This window comes from Hemiscyllium ocellatum, chromosome 4 (assembly GCF_020745735.1).
Source record: "Hemiscyllium ocellatum isolate sHemOce1 chromosome 4, sHemOce1.pat.X.cur, whole genome shotgun sequence".
NCBI lineage: Eukaryota > Metazoa > Chordata > Chondrichthyes > Orectolobiformes > Hemiscylliidae > Hemiscyllium > Hemiscyllium ocellatum.
The window spans coordinates 104,014,242-104,029,852 of NC_083404.1; the positions used below are offsets into that span (position 1 = coordinate 104,014,242).

General features: G+C 56.2%; 6 non-coding genes across 6 annotated transcripts; all 6 read left to right on the forward strand.

The window, feature by feature from the left end:
- The first annotated feature begins 303 nt into the window (after positions 1-303).
- On the forward strand, positions 304-393 carry trnay-gua (transfer RNA tyrosine (anticodon GUA)). The gene is given in 2 exon segments: positions 304-340; positions 358-393. It is a non-coding gene; the product is annotated as a tRNA-Tyr (tRNA).
- A 4,286-nt stretch (positions 394-4,679) lies between these two features.
- trnay-gua (transfer RNA tyrosine (anticodon GUA)) lies at positions 4,680-4,769 on the forward strand. The gene is given in 2 exon segments: positions 4,680-4,716; positions 4,734-4,769. It is a non-coding gene; the product is annotated as a tRNA-Tyr (tRNA).
- Positions 4,770-9,055: 4,286 nt separating this feature from the next.
- trnas-gga (transfer RNA serine (anticodon GGA)) lies at positions 9,056-9,145 on the forward strand. The gene is given in 2 exon segments: positions 9,056-9,092; positions 9,110-9,145. It is a non-coding gene; the product is annotated as a tRNA-Ser (tRNA).
- A 1,667-nt stretch (positions 9,146-10,812) lies between these two features.
- On the forward strand, positions 10,813-10,902 carry trnay-gua (transfer RNA tyrosine (anticodon GUA)). The gene is given in 2 exon segments: positions 10,813-10,849; positions 10,867-10,902. It is a non-coding gene; the product is annotated as a tRNA-Tyr (tRNA).
- Positions 10,903-12,569: 1,667 nt separating this feature from the next.
- On the forward strand, positions 12,570-12,659 carry trnay-gua (transfer RNA tyrosine (anticodon GUA)). The gene is given in 2 exon segments: positions 12,570-12,606; positions 12,624-12,659. It is a non-coding gene; the product is annotated as a tRNA-Tyr (tRNA).
- A 2,540-nt stretch (positions 12,660-15,199) lies between these two features.
- trnay-gua (transfer RNA tyrosine (anticodon GUA)) lies at positions 15,200-15,289 on the forward strand. The gene is given in 2 exon segments: positions 15,200-15,236; positions 15,254-15,289. It is a non-coding gene; the product is annotated as a tRNA-Tyr (tRNA).
- The last annotated feature ends 322 nt before the right edge of the window (positions 15,290-15,611 follow it).

The window sequence follows — 15,611 nt, forward strand, 5'->3', positions numbered from 1 at the left end:
GTGGCTGCTCAGGATCCACTGCGGAAGGAGTGAAAGCATGGCCAGCTGACTTACCGCGGGATTAGCTCAAATGGTAGTGGGATCGATGCCCGCATTCTCCACTTCAGGTACTGTACCGGCAGAATCTGGCAGTTAGGGACCAGCACGAAAGAGGATTTCTTCATGCCAGCATAGGCCTAAGCTGTGGAGATCAGCCAGTGGCTCAGGATCTCCCAGAGTGACAGAGTTTCAGGGAGACAACGTCGTCACATTAGTGGAGGAGCGCAGCAAAGCATCGGCAAGGGCGAATCACTGCTGGCCTCTCCTTCGATAGCTCAGCTGGTAGAGCGGAGGACTGTAGTGTGTCGCAAATCTGTCATCCTTAGGTCGCCGGTTCAATTCCGGCTCGAAGGAGGCCACGCTGCTTTTTGGAAAGAGTGAGCATTCACCAGCACGCGGGCCACAGCAACACAGATGAGCTGAAAATGCGACAACGCTTTCAGGACACATCGGCACACGCCCTTCCCCCTCTGCAACGAGCCGGCTGTCTCCCTGCTGTGGTTGCAACAGACGGCCAGCAGGGTGCCTTTTTTCAACACAAACGAATGAAAGCACTTTGTGCTCACTGCAACCAAATCAAGTCGTCTATCAGTCAGGCGGGGCCCTGCGACGTCACCTCACGCTCGTGGTGGCTGCGCCAAGGTTGAAGTCGTTTCGACCTCCAATCAGCAATTGCCATCTCCTCAGCACTTCTTTCCTCGTCCATGTGGCCTTCCGCCTCGCCTGAGTCCACCAGCTGCTGCTGCTGCTCCTCCGACAAGTTGGTTGTTTCAGCGAGACAGGCATCAGCAATGTTTGGTCTCAGCCGTCCGACGGACGAGAGGATTTCCCGCACATCCTGGAGCGTGGCTGCTCAGGATCCACTGCGGAAGGAGTGAAAGCATGGCCAGCTGACTTACCGCGGGATTAGCTCAAATGGTAGTGGGATCGATGCCCGCATTCTCCACTTCAGGTACTGTACCGGCAGAATCTGGCAGTTAGGGACCAGCACGAAAGAGGATTTCTTCATGCCAGCATAGGCCTAAGCTGTGGAGATCAGCCAGTGGCTCAGGATCTCCCAGAGTGACAGAGTTTCAGGGAGACAACGTCGTCACATTAGTGGAGGAGCGCAGCAAAGCATCGGCAAGGGCGAATCACTGCTGGCCTCTCCTTCGATAGCTCAGCTGGTAGAGCGGAGGACTGTAGTGTGTCGCAAATCTGTCATCCTTAGGTCGCCGGCTCGAAGGAGCCCACGCTGCTTTTTGGAAAGAGTGAGCATTCACCAGCACGCGGGCCACAGCAACACAGATGAGCTGAAAATGCGACAACGCTTTCAGGACACATCGGCACACGCCCTTCCCCCTCTGCAACGAGCCGGCTGTCTCCCTGCTGTGGTTGCAACAGACGGCCAGCAGGGTGCCTTTTTTCAACACAAACGCATGAAAGCACTTTGTGCTCACTGCAACCAAATCAAGTCTTCTATCAGTCAGGCGGGGCCCTGCGACGTCACCTCACGCTCGTGGTGGCTGCGCCAAGGTTGAAGTCGTTTCGACCTCCAATCAGCAATTGCCATCTCCTCAGCACTTCTTTCCTCGTCCATGTGGCCTTCCGCCTCGCCTGAGTCCACCAGCTGCTGCTGCTGCTCCTCCGACAAGTTGGTTGTTTCAGCGAGACAGGCATCAGCAATGTTTGGTCTCAGCCGTCCGACGGACGAGAGGATTTCCCGCACATCCTGGAGCGTGGCTGCTCAGGATCCACTGCGGAAGGAGTGAAAGCATGGCCAGCTGACTTACCGCGGGATTAGCTCAAATGGTAGTGGGATCGATGCCCGCATTCTCCACTTCAGGTACTGTACCGGCAGAATCTGGCAGTTAGGGACCAGCACGAAAGAGGATTTCTTCATGCCAGCATAGGCCTAAGCTGTGGAGATCAGCCAGTGGCTCAGGATCTCCCAGAGTGACAGAGTTTCAGGGAGACAACGTCGTCACATTAGTGGAGGAGCGCAGCAAAGCATCGGCAAGGGCGAATCACTGCTGGCCTCTCCTTCGATAGCTCAGCTGGTAGAGCGGAGGACTGTAGTGTGTCGCAAATCTGTCATCCTTAGGTCGCCGGCTCGAAGGAGCCCACGCTGCTTTTTGGAAAGAGTGAGCATTCACCAGCACGCGGGCCACAGCAACACAGATGAGCTGAAAATGCGACAACGCTTTCAGGACACATCGGCACACGCCCTTCCCCCTCTGCAACGAGCCGGCTGTCTCCCTGCTGTGGTTGCAACAGACGGCCAGCAGGGTGCCTTTTTTCAACACAAACGCATGAAAGCACTTTGTGCTCACTGCAACCAAATCAAGTCTTCTATCAGTCAGGCGGGGCCCTGCGACGTCACCTCACGCTCGTGGTGGCTGCGCCAAGGTTGAAGTCGTTTCGACCTCCAATCAGCAATTGCCATCTCCTCAGCACTTCTTTCCTCGTCCATGTGGCCTTCCGCCTCGCCTGAGTCCACCAGCTGCCGCTGCTGCTCCTCCGACAAGTTGGTTGTTTCAGCGAGACAGGCATCAGCAATGTTTGGTCTCAGCCGTCCGACGGACGAGAGGATTTCCCGCACATCCTGGAGCGTGGCTGCTCAGGATCCACTGCGGAAGGAGTGAAAGCATGGCCAGCTGACTTACCGCGGGATTAGCTCAAATGGTAGTGGGATCGATGCCCGCATTCTCCACTTCAGGTACTGTACCGGCAGAATCTGGCAGTTAGGGACCAGCACGAAAGAGGATTTCTTCATGCCAGCATAGGCCTAAGCTGTGGAGATCAGCCAGTGGCTCAGGATCTCCCAGAGTGACAGAGTTTCAGGGAGACAACGTCGTCACATTAGTGGAGGAGCGCAGCAAAGCATCGGCAAGGGCGAATCACTGCTGGCCTCTCCTTCGATAGCTCAGCTGGTAGAGCGGAGGACTGTAGTGTGTCGCAAATCTGTCATCCTTAGGTCGCCGGCTCGAAGGAGCCCACGCTGCTTTTTGGAAAGAGTGAGCATTCACCAGCACGCGGGCCACAGCAACACAGATGAGCTGAAAATGCGACAACGCTTTCAGGACACATCGGCACACGCCCTTCCCCCTCTGCAACGAGCCGGCTGTCTCCCTGCTGTGGTTGCAACAGACGGCCAGCAGGGTGCCTTTTTTCAACACAAACGCATGAAAGCACTTTGTGCTCACTGCAACCAAATCAAGTCTTCTATCAGTCAGGCGGGGCCCTGCGACGTCACTTCACGCTCGTGGTGGCTGCGCCAAGGTTGAAGTCGTTTCGACCTCCAATCAGCAATTGCCATCTCCTCAGCACTTCTTTCCTCGTCCATGTGGCCTTCCGCCTCGCCTGAGTCCACCAGCTGCCGCTGCTGCTCCTCCGACAAGTTGGTTGTTTCAGCGAGACAGGCATCAGCAATGTTTGGTCTCAGCCGTCCGACGGACGAGAGGATTTCCCGCACATCCTGGAGCGTGGCTGCTCAGGATCCACTGCGGAAGGAGTGAAAGCATGGCCAGCTGACTTACCGCGGGATTAGCTCAAATGGTAGTGGGATCGATGCCCGCATTCTCCACTTCAGGTACTGTACCGGCAGAATCTGGCAGTTAGGGACCAGCACGAAAGAGGATTTCTTCATGCCAGCATAGGCCTAAGCTGTGGAGATCAGCCAGTGGCTCAGGATCTCCCAGAGTGACAGAGTTTCAGGGAGACAACGTCGTCACATTAGTGGAGGAGCGCAGCAAAGCATCGGCAAGGGCGAATCACTGCTGGCCTCTCCTTCGATAGCTCAGCTGGTAGAGCGGAGGACTGTAGTGTGTCGCAAATCTGTCATCCTTAGGTCGCCGGCTCGAAGGAGCCCACGCTGCTTTTTGGAAAGAGTGAGCATTCACCAGCACGCGGGCCACAGCAACACAGATGAGCTGAAAATGCGACAACGCTTTCAGGACACATCGGCACACGCCCTTCCCCCTCTGCAACGAGCCGGCTGTCTCCCTGCTGTGGTTGCAACAGACGGCCAGCAGGGTGCCTTTTTTCAACACAAACGCATGAAAGCACTTTGTGCTCACTGCAACCAAATCAAGTCTTCTATCAGTCAGGCGGGGCCCTGCGACGTCACCTCACGCTCGTGGTGGCTGCGCCAAGGTTGAAGTCGTTTCGACCTCCAATCAGCAATTGCCATCTCCTCAGCACTTCTTTCCTCGTCCATGTGGCCTTCCGCCTCGCCTGAGTCCACCAGCTGCCGCTGCTGCTCCTCCGAAAAGTTGGTTGTTTCAGCGAGACAGGCATCAGCAATGTTTGGTCTCAGCCGTCCGACGGACGAGAGGATTTCCCGCACATCCTGGAGCGTGGCTGCTCAGGATCCACTGCGGAAGGAGTGAAAGCATGGCCAGCTGACTTACCGCGGGATTAGCTCAAATGGTAGTGGGATCGATGCCCGCATTCTCCACTTCAGGTACTGTACCGGCAGAATCTGGCAGTTAGGGACCAGCACGAAAGAGGATTTCTTCATGCCAGCATAGGCCTAAGCTGTGGAGATCAGCCAGTGGCTCAGGATCTCCCAGAGTGACAGAGTTTCAGGGAGACAACGTCGTCACATTAGTGGAGGAGCGCAGCAAAGCATCGGCAAGGGCGAATCACTGCTGGCCTCTCCTTCGATAGCTCAGCTGGTAGAGCGGAGGACTGTAGTGTGTCGCAAATCTGTCATCCTTAGGTCGCCGGTTCAATTCCGGCTCGAAGGAGGCCACGCTGCTTTTTGGAAAGAGTGAGCATTCACCAGCACGCGGGCCACAGCAACACAGATGAGCTGAAAATGCGACAACGCTTTCAGGACACATCGGCACACGCCCTTCCCCCTCTGCAACGAGCCGGCTGTCTCCCTGCTGTGGTTGCAACAGACGGCCAGCAGGGTGCCTTTTTTCAACACAAACGCATGAAAGCACTTTGTGCTCACTGCAACCAAATCAAGTCTTCTATCAGTCAGGCGGGGCCCTGCGACGTCACCTCACGCTCGTGGTGGCTGCGCCAAGGTTGAAGTCGTTTCGACCTCCAATCAGCAATTGCCATCTCCTCAGCACTTCTTTCCTCGTCCATGTGGCCTTCCGCCTCGCCTGAGTCCACCAGCTGCCGCTGCTGCTCCTCCGAAAAGTTGGTTGTTTCAGCGAGACAGGCATCAGCAATGTTTGGTCTCAGCCGTCCGACGGACGAGAGGATTTCCCGCACATCCTGGAGCGTGGCTGCTCAGGATCCACTGCGGAAGGAGTGAAAGCATGGCCAGCTGACTTACCGCGGGATTAGCTCAAATGGTAGTGGGATCGATGCCCGCATTCTCCACTTCAGGTACTGTACCGGCAGAATCTGGCAGTTAGGGACCAGCACGAAAGAGGATTTCTTCATGCCAGCATAGGCCTAAGCTGTGGAGATCAGCCAGTGGCTCAGGATCTCCCAGAGTGACAGAGTTTCAGGGAGACAACGTCGTCACATTAGTGGAGGAGCGCAGCAAAGCATCGGCAAGGGCGAATCACTGCTGGCCTCTCCTTCGATAGCTCAGCTGGTAGAGCGGAGGACTGTAGTGTGTCGCAAATCTGTCATCCTTAGGTCGCCGGCTCGAAGGAGCCCACGCTGCTTTTTGGAAAGAGTGAGCATTCACCAGCACGCGGGCCACAGCAACACAGATGAGCTGAAAATGCGACAACGCTTTCAGGACACATCGGCACACGCCCTTCCCCCTCTGCAACGAGCCGGCTGTCTCCCTGCTGTGGTTGCAACAGACGGCCAGCAGGGTGCCTTTTTTCAACACAAACGCATGAAAGCACTTTGTGCTCACTGCAACCAAATCAAGTCTTCTATCAGTCAGGCGGGGCCCTGCGACGTCACCTCACGCTCGTGGTGGCTGCGCCAAGGTTGAAGTCGTTTCGACCTCCAATCAGCAATTGCCATCTCCTCAGCACTTCTTTCCTCGTCCATGTGGCCTTCCGCCTCGCCTGAGTCCACCAGCTGCCGCTGCTGCTCCTCCGACAAGTTGGTTGTTTCAGCGAGACAGGCATCAGCAATGTTTGGTCTCAGCCGTCCGACGGACGAGAGGATTTCCCGCACATCCTGGAGCGTGGCTGCTCAGGATCCACTGCGGAAGGAGTGAAAGCATGGCCAGCTGACTTACCGCGGGATTAGCTCAAATGGTAGTGGGATCGATGCCCGCATTCTCCACTTCAGGTACTGTACCGGCAGAATCTGGCAGTTAGGGACCAGCACGAAAGAGGATTTCTTCATGCCAGCATAGGCCTAAGCTGTGGAGATCAGCCAGTGGCTCAGGATCTCCCAGAGTGACAGAGTTTCAGGGAGACAACGTCGTCACATTAGTGGAGGAGCGCAGCAAAGCATCGGCAAGGGCGAATCACTGCTGGCCTCTCCTTCGATAGCTCAGCTGGTAGAGCGGAGGACTGTAGTGTGTCGCAAATCTGTCATCCTTAGGTCGCCGGCTCGAAGGAGCCCACGCTGCTTTTTGGAAAGAGTGAGCATTCACCAGCACGCGGGCCACAGCAACACAGATGAGCTGAAAATGCGACAACGCTTTCAGGACACATCGGCACACGCCCTTCCCCCTCTGCAACGAGCCGGCTGTCTCCCTGCTGTGGTTGCAACAGACGGCCAGCAGGGTGCCTTTTTTCAACACAAACGAATGAAAGCACTTTGTGCTCACTGCAACCAAATCAAGTCTTCTATCAGTCAGGCGGGGCCCTGCGACGTCACCTCACGCTCGTGGTGGCTGCGCCAAGGTTGAAGTCGTTTCGACCTCCAATCAGCAATTGCCATCTCCTCAGCACTTCTTTCCTCGTCCATGTGGCCTTCCGCCTCGCCTGAGTCCACCAGCTGCCGCTGCTGCTCCTCCGACAAGTTGGTTGTTTCAGCGAGACAGGCATCAGCAATGTTTGGTCTCAGCCGTCCGACGGACGAGAGGATTTCCCGCACATCCTGGAGCGTGGCTGCTCAGGATCCACTGCGGAAGGAGTGAAAGCATGGCCAGCTGACTTACCGCGGGATTAGCTCAAATGGTAGTGGGATCGATGCCCGCATTCTCCACTTCAGGTACTGTACCGGCAGAATCTGGCAGTTAGGGACCAGCACGAAAGAGGATTTCTTCATGCCAGCATAGGCCTAAGCTGTGGAGATCAGCCAGTGGCTCAGGATCTCCCAGAGTGACAGAGTTTCAGGGAGACAACGTCGTCACATTAGTGGAGGAGCGCAGCAAAGCATCGGCAAGGGCGAATCACTGCTGGCCTCTCCTTCGATAGCTCAGCTGGTAGAGCGGAGGACTGTAGTGTGTCGCAAATCTGTCATCCTTAGGTCGCCGGCTCGAAGGAGCCCACGCTGCTTTTTGGAAAGAGTGAGCATTCACCAGCACGCGGGCCACAGCAACACAGATGAGCTGAAAATGCGACAACGCTTTCAGGACACATCGGCACACGCCCTTCCCCCTCTGCAACGAGCCGGCTGTCTCCCTGCTGTGGTTGCAACAGACGGCCAGCAGGGTGCCTTTTTTCAACACAAACGCATGAAAGCACTTTGTGCTCACTGCAACCAAATCAAGTCTTCTATCAGTCAGGCGGGGCCCTGCGACGTCACTTCACGCTCGTGGTGGCTGCGCCAAGGTTGAAGTCGTTTCGACCTCCAATCAGCAATTGCCATCTCCTCAGCACTTCTTTCCTCGTCCATGTGGCCTTCCGCCTCGCCTGAGTCCACCAGCTGCCGCTGCTGCTCCTCCGACAAGTTGGTTGTTTCAGCGAGACAGGCATCAGCAATGTTTGGTCTCAGCCGTCCGACGGACGAGAGGATTTCCCGCACATCCTGGAGCGTGGCTGCTCAGGATCCACTGCGGAAGGAGTGAAAGCATGGCCAGCTGACTTACCGCGGGATTAGCTCAAATGGTAGTGGGATCGATGCCCGCATTCTCCACTTCAGGTACTGTACCGGCAGAATCTGGCAGTTAGGGACCAGCACGAAAGAGGATTTCTTCATGCCAGCATAGGCCTAAGCTGTGGAGATCAGCCAGTGGCTCAGGATCTCCCAGAGTGACAGAGTTTCAGGGAGACAACGTCGTCACATTAGTGGAGGAGCGCAGCAAAGCATCGGCAAGGGCGAATCACTGCTGGCCTCTCCTTCGATAGCTCAGCTGGTAGAGCGGAGGACTGTAGTGTGTCGCAAATCTGTCATCCTTAGGTCGCCGGCTCGAAGGAGCCCACGCTGCTTTTTGGAAAGAGTGAGCATTCACCAGCACGCGGACCACAGCAACACAGATGAGCTGAAAATGCGACAACGCTTTCAGGACACATCGGCACACGCCCTTCCCCCTCTGCAACGAGCCGGCTGTCTCCCTGCTGTGGTTGCAACAGACGGCCAGCAGGGTGCCTTTTTTCAACACAAACGCATGAAAGCACTTTGTGCTCACTGCAACCAAATCAAGTCTTCTATCAGTCAGGCGGGGCCCTGCGACGTCACCTCACGCTCGTGGTGGCTGCGCCAAGGTTGAAGTCGTTTCGACCTCCAATCAGCAATTGCCATCTCCTCAGCACTTCTTTCCTCGTCCATGTGGCCTTCCGCCTCGCCTGAGTCCACCAGCTGCCGCTGCTGCTCCTCCGACAAGTTGGTTGTTTCAGCGAGACAGGCATCAGCAATGTTTGGTCTCAGCCGTCCGACGGACGAGAGGATTTCCCGCACATCCTGGAGCGTGGCTGCTCAGGATCCACTGCGGAAGGAGTGAAAGCATGGCCAGCTGACTTACCGCGGGATTAGCTCAAATGGTAGTGGGATCGATGCCCGCATTCTCCACTTCAGGTACTGTACCGGCAGAATCTGGCAGTTAGGGACCAGCACGAAAGAGGATTTCTTCATGCCAGCATAGGCCTAAGCTGTGGAGATCAGCCAGTGGCTCAGGATCTCCCAGAGTGACAGAGTTTCAGGGAGACAACGTCGTCACATTAGTGGAGGAGCGCAGCAAAGCATCGGCAAGGGCGAATCACTGCTGGCCTCTCCTTCGATAGCTCAGCTGGTAGAGCGGAGGACTGGAGTGTGTCGCAAATCTGTCATCCTTAGGTCGCCGGTTCAATTCCGGCTCGAAGGAGGCCACGCTGCTTTTTGGAAAGAGTGAGCATTCACCAGCACGCGGGCCACAGCAACACAGATGAGCTGAAAATGCGACAACGCTTTCAGGACACATCGGCACACGCCCTTCCCCCTCTGCAACGAGCCGGCTGTCTCCCTGCTGTGGTTGCAACAGACGGCCAGCAGGGTGCCTTTTTTCAACACAAACGAATGAAAGCACTTTGTGCTCACTGCAACCAAATCAAGTCTTCTATCAGTCAGGCGGGGCCCTGCGACGTCACCTCACGCTCGTGGTGGCTGCGCCAAGGTTGAAGTCGTTTCGACCTCCAATCAGCAATTGCCATCTCCTCAGCACTTCTTTCCTCGTCCATGTGGCCTTCCGCCTCGCCTGAGTCCACCAGCTGCCGCTGCTGCTCCTCCGACAAGTTGGTTGTTTCAGCGAGACAGGCATCAGCAATGTTTGGTCTCAGCCGTCCGACGGACGAGAGGATTTCCCGCACATCCTGGAGCGTGGCTGCTCAGGATCCACTGCGGAAGGAGTGAAAGCATGGCCAGCTGACTTACCGCGGGATTAGCTCAAATGGTAGTGGGATCGATGCCCGCATTCTCCACTTCAGGTACTGTACCGGCAGAATCTGGCAGTTAGGGACCAGCACGAAAGAGGATTTCTTCATGCCAGCATAGGCCTAAGCTGTGGAGATCAGCCAGTGGCTCAGGATCTCCCAGAGTGACAGAGTTTCAGGGAGACAACGTCGTCACATTAGTGGAGGAGCGCAGCAAAGCATCGGCAAGGGCGAATCACTGCTGGCCTCTCCTTCGATAGCTCAGCTGGTAGAGCGGAGGACTGTAGTGTGTCGCAAATCTGTCATCCTTAGGTCGCCGGCTCGAAGGAGCCCACGCTGCTTTTTGGAAAGAGTGAGCATTCACCAGCACGCGGGCCACAGCAACACAGATGAGCTGAAAATGCGACAACGCTTTCAGGACACATCGGCACACGCCCTTCCCCCTCTGCAACGAGCCGGCTGTCTCCCTGCTGTGGTTGCAACAGACGGCCAGCAGGGTGCCTTTTTTCAACACAAACGAATGAAAGCACTTTGTGCTCACTGCAACCAAATCAAGTCTTCTATCAGTCAGGCGGGGCCCTGCGACGTCACCTCACGCTCGTGGTGGCTGCGCCAAGGTTGAAGTCGTTTCGACCTCCAATCAGCAATTGCCATCTCCTCAGCACTTCTTTCCTCGTCCATGTGGCCTTCCGCCTCGCCTGAGTCCACCAGCTGCCGCTGCTGCTCCTCCGACAAGTTGGTTGTTTCAGCGAGACAGGCATCAGCAATGTTTGGTCTCAGCCGTCCGACGGACGAGAGGATTTCCCGCACATCCTGGAGCGTGGCTGCTCAGGATCCACTGCGGAAGGAGTGAAAGCATGGCCAGCTGACTTACCGCGGGATTAGCTCAAATGGTAGTGGGATCGATGCCCGCATTCTCCACTTCAGGTACTGTACCGGCAGAATCTGGCAGTTAGGGACCAGCACGAAAGAGGATTTCTTCATGCCAGCATAGGCCTAAGCTGTGGAGATCAGCCAGTGGCTCAGGATCTCCCAGAGTGACAGAGTTTCAGGGAGACAACGTCGTCACATTAGTGGAGGAGCGCAGCAAAGCATCGGCAAGGGCGAATCACTGCTGGCCTCTCCTTCGATAGCTCAGCTGGTAGAGCGGAGGACTGTAGTGTGTCGCAAATCTGTCATCCTTAGGTCGCCGGTTCAATTCCGGCTCGAAGGAGCCCACGCTGCTTTTTGGAAAGAGTGAGCATTCACCAGCACGCGGGCCACAGCAACACAGATGAGCTGAAAATGCGACAACGCTTTCAGGACACATCGGCACACGCCCTTCCCCCTCTGCAACGAGCCGGCTGTCTCCCTGCTGTGGTTGCAACAGACGGCCAGCAGGGTGCCTTTTTTCAACACAAACGCATGAAAGCACTTTGTGCTCACTGCAACCAAATCAAGTCTTCTATCAGTCAGGCGGGGCCCTGCGACGTCACCTCACGCTCGTGGTGGCTGCGCCAAGGTTGAAGTCGTTTCGACCTCCAATCAGCAATTGCCATCTCCTCAGCACTTCTTTCCTCGTCCATGTGGCCTTCCGCCTCGCCTGAGTCCACCAGCTGCCGCTGCTGCTCCTCCGACAAGTTGGTTGTTTCAGCGAGACAGGCATCAGCAATGTTTGGTCTCAGCCGTCCGACGGACGAGAGGATTTCCCGCACATCCTGGAGCGTGGCTGCTCAGGATCCACTGCGGAAGGAGTGAAAGCATGGCCAGCTGACTTACCGCGGGATTAGCTCAAATGGTAGTGGGATCGATGCCCGCATTCTCCACTTCAGGTACTGTACCGGCAGAATCTGGCAGTTAGGGACCAGCACGAAAGAGGATTTCTTCATGCCAGCATAGGCCTAAGCTGTGGAGATCAGCCAGTGGCTCAGGATCTCCCAGAGTGACAGAGTTTCAGGGAGACAACGTCGTCACATTAGTGGAGGAGCGCAGCAAAGCATCGGCAAGGGCGAATCACTGCTGGCCTCTCCTTCGATAGCTCAGCTGGTAGAGCGGAGGACTGTAGTGTGTCGCAAATCTGTCATCCTTAGGTCGCCGGCTCGAAGGAGCCCACGCTGCTTTTTGGAAAGAGTGAGCATTCACCAGCACGCGGGCCACAGCAACACAGATGAGCTGAAAATGCGACAACGCTTTCAGGACACATCGGCACACGCCCTTCCCCCTCTGCAACGAGCCGGCTGTCTCCCTGCTGTGGTTGCAACAGACGGCCAGCAGGGTTCCTTTTTTCAACACAAACGCATGAAAGCACTTTGTGCTCACTGCAACCAAATCAAGTCTTCTATCAGTCAGGCGGGGCCCTGCGACGTCACCTCACGCTCGTGGTGGCTGCGCCAAGGTTGAAGTCGTTTCGACCTCCAATCAGCAATTGCCATCTCCTCAGCACTTCTTTCCTCGTCCATGTGGCCTTCCGCCTCGCCTGAGTCCACCAGCTGCCGCTGCTGCTCCTCCGACAAGTTGGTTGTTTCAGCGAGACAGGCATCAGCAATGTTTGGTCTCAGCCGTCCGACGGACGAGAGGATTTCCCGCACATCCTGGAGCGTGGCTGCTCAGGATCCACTGCGGAAGGAGTGAAAGCATGGCCAGCTGACTTACCGCGGGATTAGCTCAAATGGTAGTGGGATCGATGCCCGCATTCTCCACTTCAGGTACTGTACCGGCAGAATCTGGCAGTTAGGGACCAGCACGAAAGAGGATTTCTTCATGCCAGCATAGGCCTAAGCTGTGGAGATCAGCCAGTGGCTCAGGATCTCCCAGAGTGACAGAGTTTCAGGGAGACAACGTCGTCACATTAGTGGAGGAGCGCAGCAAAGCATCGGCAAGGGCGAATCACTGCTGGCCTCTCCTTCGATAGCTCAGCTGGTAGAGTGGAGGACTGTAGTGTGTCGCAAATCTGTCATCCTTAGGTCGCCGGTTCAATTCCGGCTCGAAGGAGCCCACGCTGCTTTTTGGAAAGAGTGAGCATTCACCAGCACGCGGGCCACAGCAACACAGATGAGCTGAAAATGCGACAACGCTTTCAGGACACATCGGCACACGCCCTTCCCCCTCTGCAACGAGCCGGCTGTCTCCCTGCTGTGGTTGCAACAGACGGCCAGCAGGGTGCCTTTTTTCAACACAAACGCATGAAAGCACTTTGTGCTCACTGCAACCAAATCAAGTCTTCTATCAGTCAGGCGGGGCCCTGCGACGTCACCTCACGCTCGTGGTGGCTGCGCCAAGGTTGAAGTCGTTTCGACCTCCAATCAGCAATTGCCATCTCCTCAGCACTTCTTTCCTCGTCCATGTGGCCTTCCGCCTCGCCTGAGTCCACCAGCTGCCGCTGCTGCTCCTCCGACAAGTTGGTTGTTTCAGCGAGACAGGCATCAGCAATGTTTGGTCTCAGCCGTCCGACGGACGAGAGGATTTCCCGCACATCCTGGAGCGTGGCTGCTCAGGATCCACTGCGGAAGGAGTGAAAGCATGGCCAGCTGACTTACCGCGGGATTAGCTCAAATGGTAGTGGGATCGATGCCCGCATTCGCCACTTCAGGTATTGTACCGGCAGGATCTGGCAGTTAGGGACCAGCACGAAAGAGGATTTCTTCATGCCAGCATAGGCCTAAGCTGTGGAGATCAGCCAGTGGCTCAGGATCTCCCAGAGTGACAGAGTTTCAGGGAGACAACGTCGTCACATTCGTGGAGGAGCGCAGCAAAGCATCGGCAAGGGCGAATCACTGCTGGCCTCTCCTTCGATAGCTCAGCTGGTAGAGTGGAGGACTGTAGTGTGTCGCAAATCTGTCATCCTTAGGTCGCCGGCTCGAAGGAGCCCACGCTGCTTTTTGGAAAGAGTGAGCATTCACCAGCACGCGGGCCACAGCAACACAGATGAGCTGAAAATGCGACAACGCTTTCAGGACACATCGGCACACGCCCTTCCCCCTCTGCAACGAGCCGGCTGTCTCCCTGCTGTGGTTGCAACAGACGGCCAGCAGGGTGCCTTTTTTCAACACAAACGCATGAAAGCACTTTGTGCTCACTGCAACCAAATCAAGTCTTCTATCAGTCAGGCGGGGCCCTGCGACGTCACCTCACGCTCGTGGTGGCTGCGCCAAGGTTGAAGTCGTTTCGACCTCCAATCAGCAATTGCCATCTCCTCAGCACTTCTTTCCTCGTCCATGTGGCCTTCCGCCTCGCCTGAGTCCACCAGCTGCCGCTGCTGCTCCTCCGACAAGTTGGTTGTTTCAGCGAGACAGGCATCAGCAATGTTTGGTCTCAGCCGTCCGACGGACGAGAGGATTTCCCGCACATCCTGGAGCGTGGCTGCTCAGGATCCACTGCGGAAGGAGTGAAAGCATGGCCAGCTGACTTACCGCGGGATTCGCTCAAATGGTAGTGGGATCGATGCCCGCATTCTCCACTTCAGGTACTGTACCCGCAGGATCTGGCAGTTAGGGACCAGCACGAAAGAGGATTTCTTCATGCCAGCATAGGCCTAAGCTGTGGAGATCAGCCAGTGGCTCAGGATCTCCCAGAGTGACAGAGTTTCAGGGAGACAACGTCGTCACATTAGTGGAGGAGCGCAGCAAAGCATCGGCAAGGGCGAATCACTGCTGGCCTCTCCTTCGATAGCTCAGCTGGTAGAGCGGAGGACTGTAGTGTGTCGCAAATCTGTCATCCTTAGGTCGCCGGCTCGAAGGAGCCCACGCTGCTTTTTGGAAAGAGTGAGCATTCACCAGCACGCGGGCCACAGCAACACAGATGAGCTGAAAATGCGACAACGCTTTCAGGACACATCGGCACACGCCCTTCCCCCTCTGCAACGAGCCGGCTGTCTCCCTGCTGTGGTTGCAACAGACGGCCAGCAGGGTGCCTTTTTTCAACACAAACGCATGAAAGCACTTTGTGCTCACTGCAACCAAATCACGTCTTCTATCAGTCAGGCGGGGCCCTGCGACGTCACCTCACGCTCGTGGCGGCTGCGCCAAGGTTGAAGTCGTTTCGACCTCCAATCAGCAATTGCCATCTCCTCAGCACTTCTTTCCTCGTCCATGTGGCCTTCCGCCTCGCCTGAGTCCACCAGCTGCCGCTGCTGCTCCTCCGACAAGTTGGTTGTTTCAGCGAGACAGGCATCAGCAATGTTTGGTCTCAGCCGTCCGACGGACGAGAGGATTTCCCGCACATCCTGGAGCGTGGCTGCTCAGGATCCACTGCGGAAGGAGTGAAAGCATGGCCAGCTGACTTACCGCGGGATTAGCTCAAATGGTAGTGGGATCGATGCCCGCATTCTCCACTTCAGGTACTGTACCCGCAGGATCTGGCAGTTAGGGACCAGCACGAAAGAGGATTTCTTCATGCCAGCATAGGCCTAAGCTGTGGAGATCAGCCAGTGGCTCAGGATCTCCCAGAGTGACAGAGTTTCAGGGAGACAACGTCGTCACATTAGTGGAGGAGCGCAGCAAAGCATCGGCAAGGGCGAATCACTGCTGGCCTCTCCTTCGATAGCCCAGCGGGTAGAGCGGAGGACTGTAGTGTGTCGCAAATCTGTCATCCTTAGGTCGCCGGTTCAATTCTGGCTCGAAGGAGCCCACGCTGCTTTTTGGAAAGAGTGAGCATTCACCAGCACGCGGGCCACAGCAACACAGATGAGCTGAAAATGTGACAACGCTTTCAGGACACATCGGCACACGCCCTTCCCCCTCTGCAACGAGCCGGCTGTCTCCCTGCTGTGGTTGCAACAGACGGCCAGCAGGGTGCCTTTTTTCAACACAAACGCATGAAAGCACTTTGTGCTCACTGCAACCAAATCAAGTCTTCTATCAGTCAGGCGGGGCACTGCGACGTCACCTCACGCTCGTGGTGGCTGCGCCAAGGTTGAAGTCGTTTCGACCTCCAATCAGCAATTGC